The 11,593-nt window shown below is 41.9% G+C and overlaps 12 non-coding genes across 12 annotated transcripts; all 12 read left to right on the top strand.

The window, feature by feature from the left end:
* Nucleotides 1-169: 169 nt before the first annotated feature.
* trnas-aga (transfer RNA serine (anticodon AGA)) lies at nucleotides 170-251 on the top strand. The gene has a single exon. It is a non-coding gene; the product is annotated as a tRNA-Ser (tRNA).
* An 806-nt stretch (nucleotides 252-1,057) lies between these two features.
* Nucleotides 1,058-1,139, top strand: trnas-aga (transfer RNA serine (anticodon AGA)). The gene has a single exon. It is a non-coding gene; the product is annotated as a tRNA-Ser (tRNA).
* An 806-nt stretch (nucleotides 1,140-1,945) lies between these two features.
* On the top strand, nucleotides 1,946-2,027 carry trnas-aga (transfer RNA serine (anticodon AGA)). The gene has a single exon. It is a non-coding gene; the product is annotated as a tRNA-Ser (tRNA).
* Nucleotides 2,028-3,186: 1,159 nt separating this feature from the next.
* Nucleotides 3,187-3,268, top strand: trnas-aga (transfer RNA serine (anticodon AGA)). The gene has a single exon. It is a non-coding gene; the product is annotated as a tRNA-Ser (tRNA).
* Nucleotides 3,269-4,428: 1,160 nt separating this feature from the next.
* trnas-uga (transfer RNA serine (anticodon UGA)) lies at nucleotides 4,429-4,510 on the top strand. Its single transcript has one exon. It is a non-coding gene; the product is annotated as a tRNA-Ser (tRNA).
* An 806-nt stretch (nucleotides 4,511-5,316) lies between these two features.
* Nucleotides 5,317-5,398, top strand: trnas-aga (transfer RNA serine (anticodon AGA)). Its single transcript has one exon. It is a non-coding gene; the product is annotated as a tRNA-Ser (tRNA).
* Nucleotides 5,399-6,204: 806 nt separating this feature from the next.
* Nucleotides 6,205-6,286, top strand: trnas-aga (transfer RNA serine (anticodon AGA)). The gene has a single exon. It is a non-coding gene; the product is annotated as a tRNA-Ser (tRNA).
* Nucleotides 6,287-7,092: 806 nt separating this feature from the next.
* Nucleotides 7,093-7,174, top strand: trnas-aga (transfer RNA serine (anticodon AGA)). The gene has a single exon. It is a non-coding gene; the product is annotated as a tRNA-Ser (tRNA).
* Nucleotides 7,175-7,980: 806 nt separating this feature from the next.
* On the top strand, nucleotides 7,981-8,062 carry trnas-aga (transfer RNA serine (anticodon AGA)). The gene has a single exon. It is a non-coding gene; the product is annotated as a tRNA-Ser (tRNA).
* A 1,160-nt stretch (nucleotides 8,063-9,222) lies between these two features.
* On the top strand, nucleotides 9,223-9,304 carry trnas-aga (transfer RNA serine (anticodon AGA)). The gene has a single exon. It is a non-coding gene; the product is annotated as a tRNA-Ser (tRNA).
* A 1,160-nt stretch (nucleotides 9,305-10,464) lies between these two features.
* Nucleotides 10,465-10,546, top strand: trnas-aga (transfer RNA serine (anticodon AGA)). Its single transcript has one exon. It is a non-coding gene; the product is annotated as a tRNA-Ser (tRNA).
* An 806-nt stretch (nucleotides 10,547-11,352) lies between these two features.
* trnas-uga (transfer RNA serine (anticodon UGA)) lies at nucleotides 11,353-11,434 on the top strand. The gene has a single exon. It is a non-coding gene; the product is annotated as a tRNA-Ser (tRNA).
* Nucleotides 11,435-11,593: the final 159 nt, after the last annotated feature.

Genomic DNA, 11,593 nt, shown 5'->3' with positions numbered 1-11,593 from the left:
GACTGCCAAGCCATTGCACAGGACTTTGGTTAAGGCCATGTTTTTCACTCATTCTGTCGTAGACTATCTGTTGCCGTATATGCTGTTATTCAATGGAGGTATAATTGCTTGTAGAACTAATATCTGTTGACTTTTTTTTTTTTTTTAACCTTTTGATCTATGTCAGCAAGTTGTTGTGGCTGAGAGGTTAAGGCGATGGATTAGAAATCCATTGGGGTTTCCCCGCGCAGGTTCGAGTCCTGCCAACAACGTTGATTCTCTTAACTCAGGGTTGCTGTTTGCCGAATTGACCTGTTGCCTTAAATAGTAAGAAATGGAGAACCGTCATACCGATTGGTCTGTTCCTTAGCCCCTTTGATAATTGGGAAAATACAAATGCACATAGTATATGCTCTGTCATTGTAAATTTAACAAAAACTCTAGTGTCTGTAAAACTACCTTAAATGCCTTGGGGCTTTCAATGGCGCCCACTGAAAGGTGTATCGTTTTGGTTGAGGTCTGGAACTAAACTGTGCATTGCTAAACCTTGGTTCTTTTTGTTTTCCAGTCATTCTGTTGTAGACCATCTATTGGTCTACCAAAAGGCCAGAAAGTTGTCGTGGCCGAGAGATTAAGGCGATGGATAAGAAATGGAGAACCGTCATACCGAAAGAAGAACACATGCTCCTTTCTCGACTCCTAGGATATTAAACAATTGGTCAGTTCCTTTGCCCCCTTGATAAGTAGGAAAATACAAATGCACATAGTATGTTCTCTGTCATCGTTTAACAAAAATTCAGTGTCTATAGAAATCGTGTCATTGGCGCCCATTTCAATGGCGCCCATGCTGAAATGCCATGGAGGTAAATTGGTGAGTCGAGCTGCTCTCCAAGCTGGTGACTTGGGTTTGACTCCCAAGCCATTGCACAGGACTTTGGTTAAGGCCATGTTTTTCACTCATTCTGTCGTAGACTATCTGTTGCCGTATATGCTGTTATTCAATGGAGGTATAATTGCTTGTAGAGCTAATATCTGTTGACGTATGTTTTTTTTTTAACCTTTTGATCTATGTCAGCAAGTTGTTGTGGCCGAGAGGTTAAGGCGATGGATTAGAAATCCATTGGGGTTTCCCCGCGCAGGTTCGAGTCCTGCCAACAACGTTGATTCTCTTAACTCAGGGTTGCTGTTTGCCGAATTGACCTGTTGCCTTAAATGGTGAGAAATGGAGAACCGTCATACCGATTGGTCTGTTCCTTAGCCCCTTTGATAATTGGGAAAATACAAATGCACATAGTATATCCTCTGTCATTGTAAATTTAACAAAAACTCTAGTGTCTGTAAAACTACCTTAAATGCCTTGGGGCTTTCAATGGCGCCCACTGAAAGGTGTATCGTTTTGGTTGAGGTCTGGAACTAAACTGTGCATTGCTAAACCTTGGTTCTTTTTGTTTTCCAGTCATTCTGTTGTAGACCATCTATTGGTCTACCAAAAGGCCAGAAAGTTGTCGTGGCCGAGAGATTAAGGCGATGGATAAGAAATGGAGAACCGTCATACCGAAAGAAGAACACATGCTCCTTTCTCGACTCCTAGGATATTAAACAATTGGTCAGTTCCTTTGCCCCCTTGATAAGTAGGAAAATACAAATGCACATAGTATGTTCTCTGTCATCGTTTAACAAAAATTCAGTGTCTATAGAAATCGTGTCATTGGCGCCCATTTCAATGGCGCCCATGCTGAAATGCCATGGAGGTAAATTGGTGAGTCGAGCTGCTCTCCAAGCTGGTGACTTGGGTTTGACTGCCAAGCCATTGCACAGGACTTTGGTTAAGGCCATGTTTTTCACTCATTCTGTCGTAGACTATCTGTTGCCGTATATGCTGTTATTCAATGGAGGTATAATTGCTTGTAGAACTAATATCTGTTGACGTATGTTTTTTTTTTAACCTTTTGATCTATGTCAGCAAGTTGTTGTGGCCGAGAGGTTAAGGCGATGGATTAGAAATCCATTGGGGTTTCCCCGCGCAGGTTCGAGTCCTGCCAACAACGTTGATTCTCTTAACTCAGGGTTGCTGTTTGCCGAATTGACCTGTTGCCTTAAATAGTAAGAAATGGAGAACCGTCATACCGATTGCTCTGTTCCTTAACCCCTTTGATAATTGGGAAAATACAAATGCACATAGTATATGCTCTGTCATTGTAAATTTAACAAAAACTCTAGTGTCTGTAAAACTACCTTAAATGCCTTGGGGCTTTCAATGGCGCCCACTGAAAGGTGTATCGTTTTGGTTGAGGTCTGGAACTAAACTGTGCATTGCTAAACCTTGGTTCTTTTTGTTTTCCAGTCATTCTGTTGTAGACCATCTATTGGTCTACCAAAAGGCCAGAAAGTTGTCGTGGCCGAGAGATTAAGGCGATGGATAAGAAATGGAGAACCGTCATACCGAAAGAAGAACACATGCTCCTTTCTCGACTCCTAGGATATTAAACAATTGGTCAGTTCCTTTGCCCCCTTGATAAGTAGGAAAATACAAATGCACATAGTATGTTCTCTGTCATCGTTTAACAAAAATTCTGTGTCTATAGAAATCGTGTCATTGGCGCCCATTTCAATGGCGCCCACTGAAAGGTGTATCGTTTTGGTTGAGGTCTGGAACTAAACTGTGCATTGCTAAACCTTGGTTCTTTTTGTTTTCCAGTCATTCTGTTGTAGACCATCTATTGGTCTACCAAAAGGCCAGAAAGTTGTCGTGGCCGAGAGATTAAGGCGATGGATAAGAAATGGAGAACCGTCATACCGAAAGAAGAACACATGCTCCTTTCTCGACTCCTAGGATATTAAACAATTGGTCAGTTCCTTTGCCCCCTTGATAAGTAGGAAAATACAAATGCACATAGTATGTTCTCTGTCATCGTTTAACAAAAATTCAGTGTCTATAGAAATCGTGTCATTGGCGCCCATTTCAATGGCGCCCATGCTGAAATGCCATGGAGGTAAATTGGTGAGTCGAGCTGCTCTCCAAGCTGGTGACTTGGGTTTGACTCCCAAGCCATTGCACAGGACTTTGGTTAAGGCCATGTTTTTCACTCATTCTGTCGTAGACTATCTGTTGCCGTATATGCTGTTATTCAATGGAGGTATAATTGCTTGTAGAACTAATATCTGTTGACGTATTTTTTTTTTTAACCTTTTGATCTATGTCAGCAAGTTGTTGTGGCCGAGAGGTTAAGGCGATGGATTAGAAATCCATTGGGGTTTCCCCGCGCAGGTTCGAGTCCTGCCAACAACGTTGATTCTCTTAACTCAGGGTTGCTGTTTGCCGAATTGACCTGTTGCCTTAAATGGTGAGAAATGGAGAACCGTCATACCGATTGGTCTGTTCCTTAGCCCCTTTGATAATTGGGAAAATACAAATCCACATAGTATATGCTCTGTCATTGTAAATTTAACAAAAACTCTAGTGTCTGTAAAACTACCTTAAATGCCTTGGGGCTTTCAATGGCGCCCACTGAAAGGTGTATCGTTTTGGTTGAGGTCTGGAACTAAACTGTGCATTGCTAAACCTTGGTTCTTTTTGTTTTCCAGTCATTCTGTTGTAGACCATCTATTGGTCTACCAAAAGGCCAGAAAGTTGTCGTGGCCGAGAGATTAAGGCGATGGATAAGAAATGGAGAACCGTCATACCGAAAGAAGAACACATGCTCCTTTCTCGACTCCTAGGATATTAAACAATTGGTCAGTTCCTTTGCCCCCTTGATAAGTAGGAAAATACAAATGCACATAGTATGTTCTCTGTCATCGTTTAACAAAAATTCTGTGTCTATAGAAATCGTGTCATTGGCGCCCATTTCAATGGCGCCCTTTGAAAGGTGTATCGTTTTGGTTGAGGTCTGGAACTAAACTGTGCATTGCTAAACCTTGGTTCTTTTTGTTTTCCAGTCATTCTGTTGTAGACCATCTATTGGTCTACCAAAAGGCCAGAAAGTTGTCGTGGCCGAGAGATTAAGGCGATGGATAAGAAATGGAGAACCGTCATACCGAAAGAAGAACACATGCTCCTTTCTCGACTCCTAGGATATTAAACAATTGGTCAGTTCCTTTGCCCCCTTGATAAGTAGGAAAATACAAATGCACATAGTATGTTCTCTGTCATCGTTTAACAAAAATTCAGTGTCTATAGAAATCGTGTCATTGGCGCCCATTTCAATGGCGCCCATGCTGAAATGCCATGGAGGTAAATTGGTGAGTCGAGCTGCTCTCCAAGCTGGTGACTTGGGTTTGACTCCCAAGCCATTGCACAGGACTTTGGTTAAGGCCATGTTTTTCACTCATTCTGTCGTAGACTATCTGTTGCCGTATATGCTGTTATTCAATGGAGGTATAATTGCTTGTAGAACTAATATTTCTTGACATATGTTTTTTTTTTAACCTTTTGATCTATGTCAGCAAGTTGTTGTGGCCGAGAGGTTAAGGCGATGGATTTGAAATCCATTGGGGTTTCCCCGCGCAGGTTCGAGTCCTGCCAACAACGTTGATTCTCTTAGCTCAGGGTTGCTGTTTGCCGAATTGACCTGTTACCTTAAATAGTAAGAAATGGAGAACCGTCATACCGATTGGTCTGTTCCTTAGCCCCTTTGATAATTGGGAAAATACAAATGCACATAGTATATGCTCTGTCATTGTAAATTTAACAAAAACTCTAGTGTCTGTAAAACTACCTTAAATGCCTTGGGGCTTTCAATGGCGCCCACTGAAAGGTGTATCGTTTTGGTTGAGGTCTGGAACTAAACTGTGCATTGCTAAACCTTGGTTCTTTTTGTTTTCCAGTCATTCTGTTGTAGACCATCTATTGGTCTACCAAAAGGCCAGAAAGTTGTCGTGGCCGAGAGATTAAGGCGATGGATAAGAAATGGAGAACCGTCATACCGAAAGAAGAACACATGCTCCTTTCTCGACTCCTAGGATATTAAACAATTGGTCAGTTCCTTTGCCCCCTTGATAAGTAGGAAAATACAAATGCACATAGTATGTTCTCTGTCATCGTTTAACAAAAATTCAGTGTCTATAGAAATCGTGTCATTGGCGCCCATTTCAATGGCGCCCATGCTGAAATGCCATGGAGGTAAATTGGTGAGTCGAGCTGCTCTCCAAGCTGGTGACTTGGGTTTGACTGCCAAGCCATTGCACAGGACTTTGGTTAAGGCCATGTTTTTCACTCATTCTGTCGTAGACTATCTGTTGCCGTATATGCTGTTATTCAATGGAGGTATAATTGCTTGTAGAACTAATATCTGTTGACTTTTTTTTTTTTTTTAACCTTTTGATCTATGTCAGCAAGTTGTTGTGGCCGAGAGGTTAAGGCGATGGATTAGAAATCCATTGGGGTTTCCCCGCGCAGGTTCGAGTCCTGCCAACAACGTTGATTCTCTTAACTCAGGGTTGCTGTTTGCCGAATTGACCTGTTGCCTTAAATAGTAAGAAATGGAGAACCGTCATACCGATTGGTCTGTTCCTTAGCCCCTTTGATAATTGGGAAAATACAAATGCACATAGTATATGCTCTGTCATTGTAAATTTAACAAAAACTCTAGTGTCTGTAAAACTACCTTAAATGCCTTGGGGCTTTCAATGGCGCCCACTGAAAGGTGTATCGTTTTGGTTGAGGTCTGGAACTAAACTGTGCATTGCTAAACCTTGGTTCTTTTTGTTTTCCAGTCATTCTGTTGTAGACCATCTATTGGTCTACCAAAAGGCCAGAAAGTTGTCGTGGCCGAGAGATTAAGGCGATGGATAAGAAATGGAGAACCGTCATACCGAAAGAAGAACACATGCTCCTTTCTCGACTCCTAGGATATTAAACAATTGGTCAGTTCCTTTGCCCCCTTGATAAGTAGGAAAATACAAATGCACATAGTATGTTCTCTGTCATCGTTTAACAAAAATTCAGTGTCTATAGAAATCGTGTCATTGGCGCCCATTTCAATGGCGCCCATGCTGAAATGCCATGGAGGTAAATTGGTGAGTCGAGCTGCTCTCCAAGCTGGTGACTTGGGTTTGACTGCCAAGCCATTGCACAGGACTTTGGTTAAGGCCATGTTTTTCACTCATTCTGTCGTAGACTATCTGTTGCCGTATATGCTGTTATTCAATGGAGGTATAATTGCTTGTAGAACTAATATCTGTTGACGTATGTTTTTTTTTTAACCTTTTGATCTATGTCAGCAAGTTGTTGTGGCCGAGAGGTTAAGGCGATGGATTAGAAATCCATTGGGGTTTCCCCGCGCAGGTTCGAGTCCTGCCAACAACGTTGATTCTCTTAACTCAGGGTTGCTGTTTGCCGAATTGACCTGTTGCCTTAAATAGTAAGAAATGGAGAACCGTCATACCGATTGGTCTGTTCCTTAGCCCCTTTGATAATTGGGAAAATACAAATGCACATAGTATATGCTCTGTCATTGTAAATTTAACAAAAACTCTAGTGTCTGTAAAACTACCTTAAATGCCTTGGGGCTTTCAATGGCGCCCACTGAAAGGTGTATCGTTTTGGTTGAGGTCTGGAACTAAACTGTGCATTGCTAAACCTTGGTTCTTTTTGTTTTCCAGTCATTCTGTTGTAGACCATCTATTGGTCTACCAAAAGGCCAGAAAGTTGTCGTGGCCGAGAGATTAAGGCGATGGATAAGAAATGGAGAACCGTCATACCGAAAGAAGAACACATGCTCCTTTCTCGACTCCTAGGATATTAAACAATTGGTCAGTTCCTTTGCCCCCTTGATAAGTAGGAAAATACAAATGCACATAGTATGTTCTCTGTCATCGTTTAACAAAAATTCAGTGTCTATAGAAATCGTGTCATTGGCGCCCATTTCAATGGCGCCCATGCTGAAATGCCATGGAGGTAAATTGGTGAGTCGAGCTGCTCTCCAAGCTGGTGACTTGGGTTTGACTGCCAAGCCATTGCACAGGACTTTGGTTAAGGCCATGTTTTTCACTCATTCTGTCGTAGACTATCTGTTGCCGTATATGCTGTTATTCAATGGAGGTATAATTGCTTGTAGAACTAATATCTGTTGACGTATGTTTTTTTTTTAACCTTTTGATCTATGTCAGCAAGTTGTTGTGGCCGAGAGGTTAAGGCGATGGATTAGAAATCCATTGGGGTTTCCCCGCGCAGGTTCGAGTCCTGCCAACAACGTTGATTCTCTTAACTCAGGGTTGCTGTTTGCCGAATTGACCTGTTGCCTTAAATGGTGAGAAATGGAGAACCGTCATACCGATTGGTCTGTTCCTTAGCCCCTTTGATAATTGGGAAAATACAAATGCACATAGTATATCCTCTGTCATTGTAAATTTAACAAAAACTCTAGTGTCTGTAAAACTACCTTAAATGCCTTGGGGCTTTCAATGGCGCCCACTGAAAGGTGTATCGTTTTGGTTGAGGTCTGGAACTAAACTGTGCATTGCTAAACCTTGGTTCTTTTTGTTTTCCAGTCATTCTGTTGTAGACCATCTATTGGTCTACCAAAAGGCCAGAAAGTTGTCGTGGCCGAGAGATTAAGGCGATGGATAAGAAATGGAGAACCGTCATACCGAAAGAAGAACACATGCTCCTTTCTCGACTCCTAGGATATTAAACAATTGGTCAGTTCCTTTGCCCCCTTGATAAGTAGGAAAATACAAATGCACATAGTATGTTCTCTGTCATCGTTTAACAAAAATTCAGTGTCTATAGAAATCGTGTCATTGGCGCCCATTTCAATGGCGCCCATGCTGAAATGCCATGGAGGTAAATTGGTGAGTCGAGCTGCTCTCCAAGCTGGTGACTTGGGTTTGACTGCCAAGCCATTGCACAGGACTTTGGTTAAGGCCATGTTTTTCACTCATTCTGTCGTAGACTATCTGTTGCCGTATATGCTGTTATTCAATGGAGGTATAATTGCTTGTAGAACTAATATCTGTTGACTTTTTTTTTTTTTTTAACCTTTTGATCTATGTCAGCAAGTTGTTGTGGCCGAGAGGTTAAGGCGATGGATTAGAAATCCATTGGGGTTTCCCCGCGCAGGTTCGAGTCCTGCCAACAACGTTGATTCTCTTAACTCAGGGTTGCTGTTTGCCGAATTGACCTGTTGCCTTAAATAGTAAGAAATGGAGAACCGTCATACCGATTGGTCTGTTCCTTAGCCCCTTTGATAATTGGGAAAATACAAATGCACATAGTATATGCTCTGTCATTGTAAATTTAACAAAAACTCTAGTGTCTGTAAAACTACCTTAAATGCCTTGGGGCTTTCAATGGCGCCCACTGAAAGGTGTATCGTTTTGGTTGAGGTCTGGAACTAAACTGTGCATTGCTAAACCTTGGTTCTTTTTGTTTTCCAGTCATTCTGTTGTAGACCATCTATTGGTCTACCAAAAGGCCAGAAAGTTGTCGTGGCCGAGAGATTAAGGCGATGGATAAGAAATGGAGAACCGTCATACCGAAAGAAGAACACATGCTCCTTTCTCGACTCCTAGGATATTAAACAATTGGTCAGTTCCTTTGCCCCCTTGATAAGTAGGAAAATACAAATGCACATAGTATGTTCTCTGTCATCGTTTAACAAAAATTCTGTGTCTATAGAAATCGTGTCATTGGCGCCCATTTCAATGGCGCCCACTGAAAGGTGTATCGTTTTGGTTGAGGTCTGGAACTAAACTGTGCATTGCTAAACCTTGGTTCTTTTTGTTTTCCAGTCATTCTGTTGTAGACCATCTATTGGTCTACCAAAAGGCCAGAAAGTTGTCGTGGCCGAGAGATTAAGGCGATGGATAAGAAATGGAGAACCGTCATACCGAAAGAAGAACACATGCTCCTTTCTCGACTCCTAGGATATTAAACAATTGGTCAGTTCCTTTGCCCCCTTGATAAGTAGGAAAATACAAATGCACATAGTATGTTCTCTGTCATCGTTTAACAAAAATTCAGTGTCTATAGAAATCGTGTCATTGGCGCCCATTTCAATGGCGCCCATGCTGAAATGCCATGGAGGTAAATTGGTGAGTCGAGCTGCTCTCCAAGCTGGTGACTTGGGTTTGACTGCCAAGCCATTGCACAGGACTTTGGTTAAGGCCATGTTTTTCACTCATTCTGTCGTAGACTATCTGTTGCCGTATATGCTGTTATTCAATGGAGGTATAATTGCTTGTAGAACTAATATCTGTTGACGTATGTTTTTTTTTTAACCTTTTGATCTATGTCAGCAAGTTGTTGTGGCCGAGAGGTTAAGGTGATGGATTAGAAATCCATTGGGGTTTCCCCGCGCAGGTTCGAGTCCTGCCAACAACGTTGATTCTCTTAACTCAGGGTTGCTGTTTGCCGAATTGACCTGTTGCCTTAAATGGTGAGAAATGGAGAACCGTCATACCGATTGGTCTGTTCCTTAGCCCCTTTGATAATTGGGAAAATACAAATGCACATAGTATATGCTCTGTCATTGTATATTTAACAAAAACTCTAGTGTCTGTAAAACTACCTTAAATGCCTTGGGGCTTTCAATGGCGCCCACTGAAAGGTGTATCGTTTTGGTTGAGGTCTGGAACTAAACTGTGCATTGCTAAACCTTGGTTCTTTTTGTTTTCCAGTCATTCTGTTGTAGACCATCTATTGGTCTACCAAAAGGCCAGAAAGTTGTCGTGGCCGAGAGATTAAGGCGATGGATAAGAAATGGAGAACCGTCATACCGAAAGAAGAACACATGCTCCTTTCTCGACTCCTAGGATATTAAACAATTGGTCAGTTCCTTTGCCCCCTTGATAAGTAGGAAAATACAAATGCACATAGTATGTTCTCTGTCATCGTTTAACAAAAATTCTGTGTCTATAGAAATCGTGTCATTGGCGCCCATTTCAATGGCGCCCACTGAAAGGTGTATCGTTTTGGTTGAGGTCTGGAACTAAACTGTGCATTGCTAAACCTTGGTTCTTTTTGTTTTCCAGTCATTCTGTTGTAGACCATCTATTGGTCTACCAAAAGGCCAGAAAGTTGTCGTGGCCGAGAGATTAAGGCGATGGATAAGAAATGGAGAACCGTCATACCGAAAGAAGAACACATGCTCCTTTCTCGACTCCTAGGATATTAAACAATTGGTCAGTTCCTTTGCCCCCTTGATAAGTAGGAAAATACAAATGCACATAGTATGTTCTCTGTCATCGTTTAACAAAAATTCAGTGTCTATAGAAATCGTGTCATTGGCGCCCATTTCAATGGCGCCCATGCTGAAATGCCATGGAGGTAAATTGGTGAGTCGAGCTGCTCTCCAAGCTGGTGACTTGGGTTTGACTCCCAAGCCATTGCACAGGACTTTGGTTAAGGCCATGTTTTTCACTCATTCTGTCGTAGACTATCTGTTGCCGTATATGCTGTTATTCAATGGAGGTATAATTGCTTGTAGAACTAATATCTGTTGACGTATGTTTTTTTTTTAACCTTTTGATCTATGTCAGCAAGTTGTTGTGGCCGAGAGGTTAAGGCGATGGATTAGAAATCCATTGGGGTTTCCCCGCGCAGGTTCGAGTCCTGCCAACAACGTTGATTCTCTTAACTCAGGGTTGCTGTTTGCCGAATTGACCTGTTGCCTTAAATGGTGAGAAATGGAGAACCGTCATACCGATTGGTCTGTTCCTTAGCCCCTTTGATAATTGGGAAAATACAAATCCACATAGTATATGCTCTGTCATTGTAAATTTAACAAAAACTCTAGTGTCTGTAAAACTACCTTAAATGCCTTGGGGCTTTCAATGGCGCCCACTGAAAGGTGTATCGTTTTGGTTGAGGTCTGGAACTAAACTGTGCATTGCTAAACCTTGGTTCTTTTTGTTTTCCAGTCATTCTGTTGTAGACCATCTATTGGTCTACCAAAAGGCCAGAAAGTTGTCGTGGCCGAGAGATTAAGGCGATGGATAAGAAATGGAGAACCGTCATACCGAAAGAAGAACACATGCTCCTTTCTCGACTCCTAGGATATTAAACAATTGGTCAGTTCCTTTGCCCCCTTGATAAGTAGGAAAATACAAATGCACATAGTATGTTCTCTGTCATCGTTTAACAAAAATTCAGTGTCTATAGAAATCGTGTCATTGGCGCCCATTTCAATGGCGCCCATGCTGAAATGCCATGGAGGTAAATTGGTGAGTCGAGCTGCTCTCCAAGCTGGTGACTTGGGTTTGACTGCCAAGCCATTGCACAGGACTTTGGTTAAGGCCATGTTTTTCACTCATTCTGTCGTAGACTATCTGTTGCCGTATATGCTGTTATTCAATGGAGGTATAATTGCTTGTAGAACTAATATTTCTTGACGTATGTTTTTTTTTTAACCTTTTTATATATGTCAGCAAGTTGTTGTGGCCGAGAGGTTAAGGCGATGGATTTGAAATCCATTGGGGTTTCCCCGCGCAGGTTCGAGTCCTGCCAACAACGTTGATTCTCTTAGCTCAGGTTTGCTGTTTGCCGAATTGACCTGTTGCCTTAAATAGTAAGAAATGGAGAACCGTCATACCGATTGGTCTGTTCCTTAGCCCCTTTGATAATTGGGAAAATACAAATGCACATAGTATATGCTCTGTCATTGTAAATTTA

Source organism: Leuresthes tenuis, unplaced genomic scaffold (genome assembly GCF_036924035.1).
Source record: "Leuresthes tenuis unplaced genomic scaffold, fLeuTen1.0.hap1 SCAF_2, whole genome shotgun sequence".
In the NCBI taxonomy this organism is placed as follows: domain Eukaryota; kingdom Metazoa; phylum Chordata; class Actinopteri; order Atheriniformes; family Atherinopsidae; genus Leuresthes; species Leuresthes tenuis.
The sequence above is the reverse complement of the archived record's forward strand: the minus strand, read 5'-3'. Positions and strand labels throughout refer to the sequence as shown.